This window comes from Larus michahellis, chromosome W (genome assembly GCF_964199755.1).
Source record: "Larus michahellis chromosome W, bLarMic1.1, whole genome shotgun sequence".
NCBI classification, from domain to species: Eukaryota; Metazoa; Chordata; class Aves; order Charadriiformes; family Laridae; genus Larus; species Larus michahellis.
Window position 1 is genome coordinate 7,455,827 of NC_133929.1, and position 16,626 is coordinate 7,472,452.

The following is a 16,626-nucleotide window of genomic DNA, read 5'->3' on the forward strand; positions in this document are numbered from 1 at the left end:
CTGTGATCAGACCATAAGCTAATTCGCTGTTTCAGAATGCCTAACTGCCAAATTAAAGCAAGGTAGACTCTTCCCCCAGCCAACACGTACTCCTCTTATGATCATAAGACTTCAGGCTGTCTTACTTTAGCAGTCCTACAGTTTCTCACAGGGTATTTCAGGGCCTGATCCTTGCACTCTCTCCTGACAAACGCCTTGCCCTTGATTTTGACATTCAACATACCTCTCATCCTCATTTAGTCACTTTTAATTAGGACACCCTTGGCACTTGTATTCACAGCCCCATGGCATGGGTCTCAATGAACCTTTAGCTTGCTTCATGCACAGCCGCCCTTGCATTCATTCCCCTGCCAGCCTGGATGTGTTATACCTATGCCTAAAACATTTTCTCCTCTTTCACAGTGACACTTGTAAGGACTGAGTCATGGTAACATATGAACACATATATCATGGTTTAACCCCAGCCGGCAACTAAGCACCACACAGCCACTTGCTCACTCACCCCGCAGCAGGACGGGGGAGAGAATCAGAAGATAAAAGTGAGAAAACTTGTGGGTTGAGATAAAGACGGTTTAATAGGTAAAGCAAAAGCTGTGCATGCAAACAAAGTAAAACAAGGAATTCGTTCACTACTTCTCATCGGCAGGTAGGTGTTCAGCCATCTCCAGGAAAGCAGGGCTCCATCACACGTAACGGTTACTAGGGAAGACAAATGCCATAACACTGAATGTCTTCCTTTACTACTTCTTCCCCCAGCTTTTATATTGCTGAGCATGATGTCATATGGTATGGAATATCCCTTTGGTCATTTGGGGTCAGCTGCCCTGGCTGTGTCCCCTCCCAACTTCTTATGAGCCTCTGTAAGAGACGGCCTGTAAATTCCCTGATGAGGGGCAGAAGGCCCTCCAAGCCTTCAATGGAATGCCTCAAACACTTGCAAGGAAATAAATAATGCAGGCCTGATGTTCAAAGAACTGAAAAGGCTCTGTTATGGTTTGAGAAAACCCATAACAATTTATTGTCGTTTAGACAATTGTTCTATCACCCAATGACTCCTCCCTACCCAGAAAGGGGAATCGGGGAAAGCAAGGAAACACAAAGGTTGAAATATAAATAGATTTAATAGGATAAGAGCAAATAATTAACATTAATAATACTAAAGAACCAATATTGATCCCGATACTAATATAAGATATACAAGAATTATACTCAGCCAATTATATCAGCAGGAAGCTGTGCACTCCCAGCAGTGGACAGCAAATGTCAGACATTGCGAGCGCTACGGCTTCGGGAGAAAGGGAAGGCCTCAGGGGTCCGGCACCAGGGCAAGGAGTTCTCTGGACCGCCGCCATCAAGGGAGAGAGAGACTATGCAGCAAACTTTCTAATTTATATTGAATGTGATGTTCATGGTATGAAATAATCCTGCTGGCCAGCCTGGGTCAAGTGCCCAGGTCTTGCTCCTCCTCATCGCTGCACCTGGCAAGGCTTGAAAACACTGAGACCTTGAATCCCACATAGCCTAGCTGGCTACGAAGTAAATATTTTCATGAATTCAGACACTAGAGTCTTCCAAAAGTGGAGTTTTCCCCAGCATTAGAAGAGAAGTTAGTCCTGTGTCACTCAACCCAGGACAGGCTCACAGGCACCTGAAAAGTGTGGGAGGACTGCCTTGTGAAGACAAGGCCTCCAACCTACTCGCTGACAGGGTGGTGTGAGAAGCAGAAAAGACCTTGACTCTGTGTAAGCGCTGCTCAGCAATAACTAAAACATCCCTGTATTATCAACACTGTTTCCAGCACAAATACAAAACATAGCCCCATACTAGCTACTATCAAGAAAATTAAATCTATCCCAGCCAAAACCATTACAGCATATTTAATATCTAAAGATAAATAGAGACCTGATCAAACATAGCACGAGTCTGTTGCTGCAACCTCGTGTTGTTGTGTCACACCCTCATGTTGTCAGATCCACTGGAGATTGTGCACTCCTTGGGACAGGGAATATGTCATTTTATTCTGTGCTGCATGGAATCTAGCAAACTTTGGTACCATATGATGGTAATTAATAGTATCAACTGAAGAACTCAGCTACTGCAGACAGCTACCACCTCCACCCATTTGACTGCGCCTGCTGCAAAGCACCTCTCACTAGGCCAGGGCTGATGGGCATTTGGAGCAGCACGGGGCTCCCAGTGGCACAGGGCAGAGGAGGCTGGACGAGGGCAAGGGGAGGACAGTGGCTTGTTGCATGTAGCCACAGCCAGGCTCTTGCCCAGCAGAACAGAACTGCCCCTTGAGGAGCAGACCCACTGTGTCAGGCTAGCGGGGAACGGCAGGCTGCCATCACCTTGCCACATGGCATGACCCGGCTCAGGACCCAGCAGGCCACTCACATCCCAGGTATAGAGGAGCGGAGGAGGCTGTTTTGTTCTGGGCACTTTGCACCAATGTAACATATTACATCAGTTGGGAGGGAAGGAAGAAAAAAAGAGGAGAAAAATCTCCAAAGAGGAACTAGGAAGAAGCACATGTTCCTCTCGCCATCGTTCCCCGGCCTAACCTCACCTCCTACAGATGAGGAGGTGCCCGGGCCTGTGGCAAGCCCGCATCCAGGGCGCGGGGCGGGCGATGGTGGGTACCGCCCCTCGGCTGCTGTCAGTCAGCGGGCGGGACGGGGCAGGCGCGGTGGCGACTGTGCCGGGGGGCATGGCGCTGCAGAGCACGGCTCGGGGAAGTCAAGCCCAGGTGTGTGGTGGGACGGATTCCCGGCGGAGAGCAGGGCGACGTGGCGGGAGCTGCCCGGCGGTGGGAGGGAGGTGCTGCCGCCGAGGTAAAGTGGGTGTTGCCGCGGCTGTCTCGCTTGGCGTTGCCCCACGGGAGGCCGCCGGGGTAGGGCGGTGCTGGGGGTGAGGCCTGATGGCTGCGGGGTTACCCGGAAGCCCTGGCGGCAGCGGGTGGGGTGTCTGTAGGAAGCGCTCAGGTGGCTGTTACCAGGGGGAACGAGTGGCGGGGTGGTGCGATGCCGTGCTGTGGTTGGCTTTCCCCAGGTTTTCGCTGAGGGCGGGCCCGGCGGCTTCGCGCTTGTCCCCGAACCGGGAAGTGCCGTCTCTGTGCAGCCCTGCCGCGGCGGTGGAGGGGCTGCTCCCCCCGAGTGGGGTCGGGGCGCGGGGATCGAGCATCGGCACTTGGAGAGCGGCTGCTCTGCGGTGGGGACTGCCGCCCGGATGCTTGTCGGTGCAGGACTCCTGGAGGGGTTAACTTACTGGCCTCTTACTAGGATGGAAGCTCAGTTTGTACTGCCTTCCTAGGTTTTTTTGATAGTTATTATTTTTTAAATGATTTTTCTGAAGCGCTTTGGTGTTCCCCTGGCTTCTTGTGTAGCTTTGCAGCCTTTGTCTTCAAAATGTTTCAGAATGGGATGCGCTTTATAGCGTCCACAGTGAAGTTAATGTACTTTTTCTATGTGTGTGTATTTGAGCTTGTTAGGTGGTAGAATCTCCACAGGCTCAAAATCACTCTTTCAAAGACTGGAAGTGGTATAAAGGGATTGGTATGTATGTATCTCCTAATACTTCGGTATATATCTTGGACCTCAGTTTCTTGCAAAAAATATTGTTCTGTTGTGGTACTTACCATGATTATCTCGATCTCAGAGCTCAGAGGGTCGTGATTAGGGGCACAGAGGCTAGTTGGAGGTCAGTGAGGAGTGGTGTTCCCCAGGGGTCAGTACTGGGCCCAGTCCTCTTCAATATATTCATCAATGACCTGGATGAAGGGATAGAGGGCACCCTCAGCAAGTTTGCTGATGACACAAAGCTGGGAGGGGTGACTGACACACCAGAAGGCTGTGCTGCCATACAGAGAGACCTGGACGGGATGGAGAGTTGGGTAAAGAAGAACCTTATGAAATTCAACAAGGGCAAGTGTAGGGTGCTGCACCTGGGGAGGAATAACCCCCTGCACCAGTACAGGTTGGGGGCTGACCTGCTGGAGAGCAGCTCTGTGGAAAGAGACCTGGGAGTCCTGGTGGGCAACAGGATGACCAGGAGCCAGCAATGTGCCCTCGTGGCCAAGAAGGCCAATGGCATCCTGGGCTGCATCAAGAAGAGTGTGGCCAGCAGGTGGAGGGAGGTCATCCTCCCCCTCTACTCTGCCCTGGTGAGGCCCCACCTGGAGTACTGTGTCCAGTTCTGGGCTCCCCGGTTCAAGAGGGACAGGGAACTGCTGGAGAGGGTGCAGCAGAGAGCTACCAAGATGATTAGGGGACTGGAACACCTCTCTTATGAAGAAAGGCTGAGGGACTTGGGTCTTTTCAGTCTGGAAAAAAGACGGCTGAGGGGGGATCTTGTAAATACTTAGATATACTTAAAGGGTGGGTGTCAGGAGGATGGGGCCAGGCTCTTTTCAGTGGTGCCCGGGGACAGGACAAGGGGTAATGGGCACAAACTTGAGCATAGGAAGTTCCACCTAAACATGAGGAGGAACTTCTTTACTTTGAGGGTGGCAGAGCACTGGAACAGGCTGCCCAGAGAGGTGGTGGAGTCTCCATCTCTGGAGACATTCAAAACCTGCCTGGACACGTTCCTGTGCAACCTGCTCTAGGTGACCCTGCTCTGGCAGGGGGGTTGGACTAGATGATCTCCAGAGGTCCCTTCCAACCCTATGATTCTATGATTTGGAGAGTGGCATCATCACACTTCAGGGATAACTGTGATTTGAGTTACATTTTGTAGACACCTAGTGGGGAGAAGAGTCAGTCTCCAAGCAAAATTCCTCGGTTACACTTCAATTCCTGTTATTTCAGTTCCTCCTGAAGTACATTAGTCTGATCTATTGATGAAGCTCATAATTGCAGTGGAAGGAAAGTTCATGTTAGGCACTGTTTCCCCTAGGGATTTTTGGAATAAGTATTAGAGAAATGGCAGTATGAGGAGATATGGTTATTAAATATACTAATTTAAAAGTGAAGAAAATCTTAGCTATCTTGTATAGGGATGCCAGATTGGTAACACATGTGCACCTCTCTGGGCCAGCAGTAATGTGGATTCACAGGGCAGAAGAAGTTTTTCTTCTCAGTCACCAAAGGAATGCTAGCTAGCGCAGGAGGAAATGCTTCAGTACCAGTGGAGTGGGAGCCAGACATCATTTTTAACAGTGGGAATGGAGGGGACGATTTCGCATCCCCTTCCTTTGCTACTTAAATTTACAAGAATATCTTGTGACTTTCTGTTGAATTTTACATTTTAACTGTTACAACTTACAGCTGTTGAAATGACCAACGTAAACTATTCTTCCGGAAGACCAGAATTCTGCCTGAATTCAAGAATCTTTCATTGGGCTCAAGCTCTTAAAGAGTAAATAAAAACCAAATGAATATTTGATTCTCTTATAATACTTCTTCCTCCTTTTCCATTCCACCTGCCAAATGAAAATCCAGTAATACATCATCTCAAATATAACAATGTTTCTTGCCTAAAGTGTTTGGTTTGTGTTTTTCCCTCTACTTAAGATGGTCTCTGAGCTATTTATTTTAAGAGTAATCAGCTTAAATCAGTTTGACTCAAAATGTCTGAGCGTAGAGACCGTCTAACTCCACTTGGAGTAAAGGGACTATGTTTATACAGGATCTTAACGTAGCAGAAAGCAATAGAACTGTGAAAGTGGGCTATTTGGAGACACTGCAGTGTTACCAGACTGGTGTGGAGAACCGGTGTCTGTCCCTGTTACTTACCCATCAATGTGCATTAGGGCTGACTGCAAGGCTCTTGGGGATGGAGGAAGACTCGGACTCCAAACTTGGCAGGTAATGAGAATAGATGTGTGAGCCGACACAGGAGCAACCACAAAACCATGGATGAAATGCAAAGAGTAAATTTAATTGCAGTACCTTGAAAACCATGGTATCAACTAAACAGCACCCAGGCAGAGGCACGTAAGTGGGAATGCAGGCACCACAGAACTTGGTCCTTGCTAGAGAGTGAATCCGAACTTGCTATTCTTGTCTGTATATCAGGGTGTAGTTTGCCACTGTGCTTTGATCTTTCTGACAGCAGGGCAGGAATCTCAAGCCTCTGAGTCTATCACAGGCCTGTGTTATCTAACATGTTATTGTATTTGATGCATTAAGTCCTGGAGAATGTTGAATGACGTCCTCTACACTGGCTGATTAATCAGTTATATTGAAGCAACACATGCCTTCAAAATCTAAGCAGTGTTTATGATGTTAGAGGAGGAAATAGTCCATCCTTAATCTATTTTGTAATGTTTATTAGCGTACAGCCGTTACCTACTCAGAAAAAATAACAATGAGAGACATTAATATCAAAATCACTTAGCATAGTATAATTCTGTAATACAGCTACTGGGGTTGGCACGCCAATGAAACACGTTGTCAAAAGATCTGCAGCTGTTAATTTCCCTTAATACAAAAGGCAGATGAGTTAGTTACAGTAGAGGCTAACAGAATCTAAGTATTTACACGTTGATCTTGCAGAAGTGTATCCAGGGCATGTGCTTGTAGTACAAGACTACAAAGTACAATGAGCCAGCCTGTGATAGGGGAGGAAAACAGGAGTGTCATCTCCTTTCAGTAATACATGCGCCATTGCTCCAGCTCCTTCAGCTGATATTACTCCGGGTTTGATAACCTGATGTGGAGTAATTGCCCACACAGCTTGGAGAGCTATGGCTTGTGCTTTTTCAGATTGAACTTCAATTCGATGTTGGGTTTGCAACACCAATAACACTGTTCCAATGCTATCTCCTTTAGATAAGGCACGGGTATTTGTCGAAGATACCTGAAATACAAAAACTCGAGAATCTGATATCAACAAAGGACGTAAAGTAAGAGGAGAAGTTTGGGTACTGAACCATATGACATTCTCAGGGGTAATTATATGAATCTTCACGTCTAGACTAATAGGTTGCGGTCCTGCCGTGCAATCTGTCAGTATAAACAATTCAGTCTCCCCTGTAGTTAATATTTTGTGAGAGATACCATCTGGAAGGATTTCCAATGTGTGGCTGCCTGAGCTACCCCTGCACGGGCCCTAACGGAATCATCATCAGCCCACCCCTGAATAGGTATGGGTGTATGTACAGTCATGCTATCTTGACCTGTGATTCTTTCAGTTTCTTGTAGTGCCCAAACTACAGCTAAAATTAGGCTTTTTTCCATCAGGGTATAATGTATAGCGGAGCACTGTAACGCCTTGGACCAAAATCCTACAGGTTCTTTTTGATTTTTTTTTGGCCCAGTCATCTGCCACAATCCCCATGAGTCTATATCGTCTGGAATTGTTACTTCTAATTCAAAAGGATATCCTCGCTTAGGAGTGTATAATTGCGCATGCTCAATCAAAGCATTTTTGCAGGCATCAAAGGCTTCTTGTTGTTGCTTGGTCCCCTGTCAGGCAACTTTCCTCCTAGTTAATTTCTGCAGAAGGCACATTAATATCACCAAAAGTGGGATAAAAGTCCTCCAATACCCTAAAAATCCCAAAAAGATCTGTAACTGTTTGACTGTGATTAGTAAAAGAAATCGCTGGACTGTTTGCTGTACCTGATTTGGTATTTCTCTAATCTGTCCATGCCAAACTATTCCCCAAAATTGTACAGTAGCACTAGGGCCCTGTATTTTCTTTGGATTAATTGCCCGGCCTCGGTCCTGCAAATGCGCTTTCAGCACTTCGGCAGCTGCTTCACTTTCTTGTTGTGACTCTGCCATAATCAATAGATCATCAATATAATGGTAAACAGTAAGGGTACCCGACCATACTGCTAAATCAGCTGCTATCATTAGGTGGCAAATGGAGGGACTGTGTTTGTATCCCTGAGGCAATACTTGTATATTGCTTTTGTTGCTGGGTCACGTCTCTCATTGAGGTGGCAGGCAGGGTGGAGGGGGGGTGCAGAGTTGGTGGTGGGGCTGGGGGCGGTCGGCTTTTTTGCATAAATGCTAACTTTTGCCACTGGGGAAACATTTCTGATGTTGTGATCCTGTTGTCCCAAATCTGGGTTCTTTACCTGGTGTGCAAGCCAATAACACAGAGCAGAGGTATTTCCAGGTTTATTCCATTAATGCACAGAAATGGGGTGCTCGTCCCAAGGGAGCACACCTTAGTTTCAAAAACTTCCCTTTTTATGCACTGATTATTACATATTCTAACAATTAATACATATTCATTGTTATTCTCTTTAATGATTGGTCAAGGTTTCTTCGCTTCCTATGTAAATTAGTGTGCAGGCTCTGTTTTCTTCTTCCATTGTTCTCTTTTGAGTAGGTGGTATCATTTGGGTAGATGGTCAATAAGTTGGTGGTTACAATCTTCCCCTGCTGAAATTACCTTTTACCTACTTCTCCTCTAATCTTGGCAGTTCCAGGTGGTTTTCTTGGTTTGCTGACCAGGCCTACAGTTCATCATTCTCTTGAGAGGAATATCCTGCTTATCAGCAAAGCTACATTGTCTAGTAGTTAGTTCCTTAATTTAATCTTAGATAAATCATGTCTAGTTACTATTTCTCCATAAATGATCAAATAGAGTTGGGGCCTTATAGAAGACTTTTAGCAGCAGTGGTAGGTTCCCTTGGTTGCTTCAATTACGTGTTACACTTCATTTTTCTAGTTAATATCAATTTTACTACAACAATCCCATCTGTTTCTGATCATGGGTTACTGGCTTGTACCAGATCATTTCATGTTTGTTTCCTCATTGTCATGTCCCACTCAGAAAGCGGGGGGGTAAGTGACTCAGATTTATAAATTCCCAGCGACTCAGACTAAGGTGAGACAAATCTCAAGGTCCGTATACAAACATTTATTAGGTTAGTAACTAGGTCTTAACTAGGTCCACGATAATCGGTTAGGTATATAGCAAATTATGGCAAGCGGTAAGGTATGCATTGCGTTAATTAGCAACAGGTATGCAACAAATTATGGCAAGCGGTACTTAATAATAGACATACAATGAATTATGGCAAGCGGTACAGTATGCCTTGCATTACACCTGTCTCAAAGGGGGAAAAGAATCTTGGCGCGGGAGTTGACGGGGCTCATTGAAAGTGCTTTAAACTAGATTTGAAGGGGGAAGGGGATGAAATCAGGCTCTCTAGAGACAAGCCTGGGGGTGGCGTGCCAACGTTTGTGGGATGGTATGCTAGTGAGGTCCTTTGGTCTGCTGTCTCAGTGAAGGTAAGGGATGGAGATCCATGCGGCAGCAAAGATGTGAGGGTTGTTGATGGGTTAGAAACTACGGCCATGCCTGGGAATGGTCCGGTAGGAATTAGGGCTTCTCCCAGCAAAAAGGTGGCAGGACTAATAGCCCAACTGAAGTGCCTCTACACTAACGCACACAGCATGGGCAACAAACAGGAGGAGCTGGAAGCCATTGTGCAGGAGGAAAACTATGATGTAGCTGACATCGCAGAAACGTGGTGGGATGACTCGTGTGACTGGAGTGCTGCAATGGATGGCTATAAACTCTTCAGAAGGGATAGGCAAGGAAGGAGAGGCAGTGGAGTGGCCCTGTATGTTAGGGAGTGTTATGAATGTCTAGAACTTAATGATGGTGACAATAGGGTTGAGTGTTTATGGGTAAGAATCAGGGGGAAGGCCAACAAGGCACTCTCATCTGGGACTTGTTGGAGTAGGTGCAGAGGAGGGCCATGAAGATGCTCAGAGGCCTGGAACACCTCTCCTATGAACACAAGCTGAAAGAGTTTGGGGTGTTCCACCTGAAAGAGAAAAGGCTCGGGGGAGACCTTATAGCAGCCTTCCAATATCTGAAGGGGGCCTACAGGAAAGCTGCGGAGGGACTTTTTACAAGGGCATGTAGGGATAGGATGAGAGGTAATGGCTTCAAACTGGAAGAGGGGAGATTTAGATTAGATACCAGGAAGAAATTTTTCACTATGAGGGTGGTGAGACACTGTGTCCTGGTTTGAGGTAAAACAGAACCAAGTTTCTGTTCAGTAACTTTATTGATGTATAATATGATTACTTGGATAACAGTTTCACCAGCATATCTCGGGCATCACATAATGGATTCTATTACTTAATTACACTTTTGATTTTATCTGAGGAAAGTTTACTTTGTCTTTTAATGCTTATGCCAAATTGACACCATGAGAGCTAGGGGATGAGAACCTTTTGGACTGTTTAAAAAATGAATGTCACTTTATTAAAATCATGTCGGTTTTCCTGAATGTGTTGCAGGGGTGATTTTTTTATTTAAAAACAGTGCAGGAGTGGGTATTGTGTGACATATGCTGCTGCTACTTAAATCCTACGAGATACTCCACTGCCAGCACAGGCCACTCCAGCCTCGACAACGAGCGCTGTCATAGAACAGAATCATAGAATCGCCTAGGTTGGAAGGGACCTTTCAGATCACTTAGTCCAACCATCAACCTAACACTGCCAAAACCACCACTAAACCATGTCCCTAAGTACCATGTCTACCCGTCTTTTTAAATACCTCCAGGGATGGCGACTCAACCACTTCCCTGGGCAGCCTGTTCCAATGCTTGACAACCCTTTCAGTGTAAAAAATTTTCCTAATATCACTACTTCAGCTGCTTTGACAATGAGTACCGCTGCTACTCAAGTTCCATCAGAACCAGTACAAGTTGCCCTGGTGACCAGGAAGCAGAAAAGGAGATCAGATCTTTCCCCTGCCCCTTACAACAAAGACCAGCTCAAGCCAGAGAGCGTGGGAGAGAGTTCTTCTGATGAAGATCCAGGAGAGGGTCCTTTTAATGCAGATAAAGGAAAGGGTCCTGCTAAAGCAGAGCCAGGAGAGGGTCCTTCTCAAGCAGCGTCAACGCAGGAGGGGGACTCGGATGCAAAGATAATCATTAAATCCTTCTCTATGAATGACTTGCAAAATATGAGGAAGGACTTTAGGTGTCGTGAAGGGGAGACGCTTATCTCCTGGTTGCTCCGATGCTGGGACAATGGAGCTGATACCATAGACTTAGAAGGCAGAGAAGCTAGGCAGTTGGGAAACCTGGCCAAAGATGGAGGGATTGATAAAGCGACTAGGGAAAAAGATAAACACTCTCAGTCTCTGGAGGCGACTGGTGTCAGCCGTAAAGGGCAGGTATCCCTTTAAGGATGATATTGAATGCCATCCAAGCAAATGGACCAGCATGGAAAGAGGTATCAAGTACCTGAGGGAACTGTCTGTGTGAGAGGTGATTTATGGTGACTGGCAAGTGAATGTAGAACCTGATGAAATGCCATGCAAACAACCTATGCTGCAGAAGTTTGTGCAGAGTGCACCATCAAATTATTCCCACACATTGTCAACAATGGTCTGGGGAGGATCTGATGCCGATACACCAACTGTAAATGAAGTGGCTAACAGGGTCCGACAGTATGAAGACAGTCTCTCTTGTCTCCTCACTGTGGCAGCTGTGGAAAAAATGGCTGAGAAAAACCAAGAAAATGCCTATGAAAAATGAGAAACGGTTTGATAAACTATCCGGGATGGAGGAAGAATCCCACTCTTCCCCTGCACGGACCCATGTTGAAGCCGTTAGGAAAAGATGCTCTCCTATGAGACCGGCTCAAGAGAAACAGAACCCGCTCCAAGATATCCTGTGGTTTTGCCTCTGCGACTATGGAGAGGTCAGAAAGCATCTGTCATTTGTTTCAGGGGCCAGTTCGGCCCAAACCACAACACACTGGAACAGGTTACCCAGAGAAGTTGTGGATGCCCCATCCCTGGAGGTATTCAAGACTGAACTGGATGGAGCTTTGAGCAACCCGGTCTAATGGGAGGCATCCTGGCCCATTGCAGGGGTCTGTAACTAGATGATCTCTTAGGGTCTCTTCCAACCTAAAACATTCTATGATTCTATATCATGGTGGGCGTCTGTTATAGACTCTGCCCAACCAGGATGAAGAGACAGATAACATATTCTATAAGCATCTAGAAGAAGTCTCACAATCGCTAGCCCTTTTCCTTGCAGGGGACTTCAACTTACCAGGTGTCTGCTGGAAATACAATACATCAGAGAGGAAACAATCGAGGAGATTCCTGGAGTGTGTCAAGGATAACTTCCTGACACAACTGATGAGGGAGCCAACTAGGGAAGGCACCCCTGATGGACCTGTTCTTTGTGAACAGAGAAGGGCTTGTGGGTGGTGTGATGGTTAGAGGCTGTCTTGGGCACAGCGATCATAAAACAATAGATTTTTTGATTCTTGGAGAAGCAAGGAGGGTGGATAGTAGAACTGCTACCTTGGACTTCCGGAGGGCATACTTTGGCCTGTTTAATAGACTGGTTGACAGAGTCCATTGAGATGCAGTCCTGAAGGGCAAAGGAGTCCAGGAACCCTGGTCATTCTTCAAGAAGGCTGTCTTAAAGGTGCAGGAGCAGGCCATCCCCATGTGACAAAAAAATGAGCCATCGGGGAAAAAGACCAGCCAGGCTGAACAGAGCGCTATGGCTGCAACTCAGGGATAAAAGGAGAGTTTATGGCTTTTGGAAGAAAAGGCAGGCCACTCAGGAAGACTACAAAGATGTTGTAAGGCTATGTAGGAAGAAAATCAGAAAGGCCAAAGCCCAACTAGAACTTAACCTGGCTTCGGATGTTAAGGACAATACAAAAATGTTTCTATAAATACATTAGTAATAAAAGGGAGAACTAAGGATCGTCTCCATCCTTTATTAGATGTGTGGGGAAACGTAGTGACCAAGTATGAGGAAAAGGGTGAGGTACTTAATGCCTTCTTTGCCTCAGTCTTTAGTAGTAGGACCAGTTGTTCCCTGAGTACCCAGACCCCTGAGCTAGTAGATAGGGGCGGGGAGCAGAATGAAGCCCCCATAATCCAAAGGGAGATTGTTAGGTCCTGGTCTAATTACATCAGGCCCGGGAGAGATTCGCAATGATTCCAAGTGTGAGATTAAGACGCAAACAAGGTCAGATGCTGCTCACTGCGGATTTATAGGTTTATTGTTATTCCTCAGCAAAAGTCACTAAGACAAGCGATAGAGTAAAGGCAGAAAAGAGAAGCAGTATTACAGAGCGTAGCAAGAGTATAGTCACCACCACAGGCCCGATGACGTCTCAGCGGTCCTCCGGAAGTTCAGCAGCATCCCATTGATCCGTGGTTGATGGTGGTGGGGGTCTTGGTCCCAATTTCCAAATTGTGGTGGGTCGCCATGCCAGTTATAGTCTAGGTAGCCCAGGTCAGTCCATAGCTTGACCAGTCAGTGTGATGGTGGCCTTTGCCCAACTAATCGTCATTTTAAACAGTTGCTGTATAAGCTTTTCCTGCCCCCTTGCTGCTTGGGCAGTGCTTGGCACAGTCATTGTGCTTCAGCAATTTTGGAGTTAACAACAGAGGCTCAGGTGGGCCCCGGGCTAGGCAGGGTCTGGCCACTCTGATAGCCAGAGGCCTACACCCTTTCCAGCTGGGGGGAGCAACACACCCTCCTCAGCTGATGGCAATCTTGTGTGGTGACTGGCAAGCAAGAGGATGGTCTGCAGAAGGTGCTAAATAGATACAAGCAAGCTTCTTATCAGTCTGCAGGCCTGCCATCAATTTGCAGAAGCTTAAGCAAGCTTTGAGACAATTATTTCAAAGCTCCAGTCTTTCACAGAGATGGTGAGGGACCTGCTCCAACACCTAGACATACACAAGTCTATGGGGCCGGATGGGATCCACCAAAGGGTACTGAGGGAGCTGGTGGAAGTGCTCACCAAGCCACTCTCCATCATTTATAACCAGTCCTGGATAACTGGGGAGATCCCAGTTGACTGGAGGTTAGCAAATGTGATGCCCATCCACAAGAAGGGCCGGAAGGATGATCTGGGGAACTACAGGCCTGTCAGTCTGACCTCGGTGCCTGGGAAGGTCATGGAACAGATCATCCTGAGTGCCATTATGTGGCACATGAAGGACAACCAGGTGATCAGGCCCAGTCAGCATGGGTTCATGAAAGGCAGGTCCTGCCTGATGAACCTGATCTCCTTCTATGACTAGGTGATCCACGTAGTGGATGAAGGAAAGGCTGTGGATGTTGTCTACCTAGACTTTAGTAAAGCTTTTGACATTGTTTGTCATAGCATTCTCCTGGAGAAACTGGCTGCCCATGGCTTGGACAGGCATACTCTTCGCTGGGTAAAAAAACGTCTGGATGGGCAGGCCCAGAGAGTGGTGGTGAATGGAGTTAAATCCAGTTGGTGGCCAGTCACAAGTGGTGTTCCCCAGGGCTCAATATTGAGGCCCATTCTCTTTAATATCTTTGTCAATGATCTGGATGAGGGGATTGAGTGCACCCTCAGCAAGTTTGCAGATGACACCAAGTCTAGCAGGAGTGTTGATCAGCTTGAGGGTAGGAAGGCTCTACAGAGGGACCTGGACAGGCTGGATCGATGGGCTGAGGCCAACTGTATGAGGTTTAATAAGGCCAAGTGCCGGGTCCTGCATTTGGGTTACAACAACCCAATGCAGCGCTATAGGCTTGGGGAAGAGTGGCTGGAAAGCTGCCTGGCAGAAAAGGACCTGGGGGTGTTGGTCGACTGCTGGCTGAATATGAGCCAGCAGTGTGCCCAGGTGGCCAAGAAGGCCAACAGCATCCTTGGCCTGTATCAGGAATAGTGCGGTGAGTAGGACTAGGGAAATGATCGTCCTGCTGTACTCAGCATTGGTGAGGCCCCACCTCAAGTACTGTGTCCAGTTTTGGACACAGACATTGAGGTGAAAGACATTGAGGCGCTGGAGTGTGTCCAGAGAAGGGCAACGGAGCTGGTGAGGGGTCTAGAGCCAAGTCTTATGAGGAGCAGCTGAGAGAACTGGGCTTGTTTAGCCTGGAGAAGAGGAGGCTGAGGGAAGACCTTATCATTCTCTACAACTACTTGAGAGGAGGTTGTAGAGAGGTGTGGCTTGGTCTCTTCTCCAAGTAACAGGTGATAGAACAAGAGGATATGGCTTCAAATTGAGCCAGGGGAGGTTTAGGATGGATGGATATTAGGAAAAAATTCTTCACTGAAAGGGTTGTCAAGCATTGGAACAGGCTGCCCAGGGAAGCGGTTGAGTCACCATCCCTGGAGGTATTTAAAAGACGTGTAGACATGGTATTTAGGGACATGGTTTAGTGGTGGTTTTGGCAGTGTTAGGTTGATGGTTGGACTAAGTGATCTGAAAGGTCCCTTCCAACTTAGATGATTCTATGATCAAAAAACCCATAGTCTTGCCACTGACACCAGGCTCGGAGCCAGGTATTGATCTTTTGGTTCTTCCTGTTTCTTCCCTCATCATTCCCTGTCACTGGAGGGATAGGGGAGAACACTACTTGTGCTCCTGATCCCTTAACCAGTTGTCCCAAGGCCCGGAAGTCTCTCTTGATCACCCTCGGGCTTCTTGTTGCCACTGAATTGCTGTCTACCTGAAAAATCAGTAATGGATAATAATCCAAGGGCCATACCAGGGAAGGAAACTTTCTTTTTATATCTTTAACCCGGGCCCCAGGGAGGCATCAGACTTCACGGAGAAGTGGGTCTAGTCTGCATATTGGGCCTTCTGCTCCCTTCAGGAGGGTTTCACCTACAACAATGACCCGTCTTTTTTTCTTTACTGAAGAGGTTTTGATGCGGGGTGTAGTTTGACTTAACCTCGGCGACACCTCCACGTAATCAAATCATCGTCCTTGTCATTGTTTGGTTCTGCATGCAGAGCCTCGTACCTATTTTGCAAGGGTACCTTGGAAGGTGGGGGAGTTGCTGGGAAGGTGCACCTGCTGCACCAGTCAGGAACTTGTTGCCATTTTGTTACTGCAAGATTTCCAGTTCTGTATTGTCAGACCAGATGTAAGAGACACAAGTATTCATTTTAAATATCTGGCCATAAAGTTGCTATGATACTTTTGATGATAAAAGTTCAGAGTAGGTCAAGTCAGTTAAATTATACAGTGTTTAGAAGACTCTCTTGGTTGACTGCCAAAATGCCTGTAGGCAGTAGGAGTGAAATTAGTATTTATAGCAGAGCACTTGTTGAACCTTTCTTAAAAAGAAAATAAATATTTTGGAATATTTAATGTAGTCGAAGTGGTATTTTTCTTGCAGGTTTTGCTGTGTATAGTTGGTTTTGATTGGAAACATTTAGATTAGCTCCAACATTTAGATCTAAGGTGTGTAAGTACATTTTGTTCTCTTGCTATGTGAAATTTAATCGATACTTGTGATTCAGATTTTTGTTCCCCCCCCCCCCTTGTCTGTGCACTTTCTTCTGGTAGAAGAGGCAAAATAAAATATCAGTGAAACTCTCTTTGTGTTAATTGCAAAGTCTGTGATGTTTTGCTGGGAGCTGGATGTCTAATCCATGTAGATAGATTTGAAAGTTATTAAAATAAATACTTGTGTGTAGGCTTTTTTTAAAATTAGAAGTCTAATTCAGGCTCAGATAATTCTTTCCTACAGAAAAACTGATTGCAATGGATGATAAGGAAGTTCTTGAAGAACTTGCAAGATTTTCTTCTGTGTTCTGTTAGGGAATTATATTTAGAGCTGATGGACTGAAGAGGAGCCACGTACAAATTAGGGATCAGGGCCATCCACTGGAAAAGGAAGCCCATATATGCATTCTTATAAATGCTTTTTAGCTTTTCAGTTA

At 46.5% G+C, this 16,626-nt stretch overlaps 1 protein-coding gene across 16 annotated transcripts in view; it reads left to right on the forward strand.

Moving 5' to 3' along the window:
* The first annotated feature begins 2,668 nt into the window (after nucleotides 1-2,668).
* LOC141735462 (phosphatidylinositol 3-kinase regulatory subunit alpha-like) overlaps nucleotides 2,669-16,626 on the forward strand; it is a 72,521-nt gene continuing 58,563 nt past the window's right edge. For 11 of the 16 annotated variants that reach the window (XM_074568312.1, XM_074568296.1, XM_074568309.1 and 8 more), the window contains exon 1: nucleotides 2,684-2,834. The gene's annotated coding sequence lies outside the window, so the exon portion shown is untranslated. Of the gene's footprint in view, nucleotides 2,835-16,626 lie in introns of all 16 variants that reach the window. The other 5 variants (XM_074568313.1, XM_074568305.1, XM_074568300.1 and 2 more) reach the window with 3 other exon arrangements.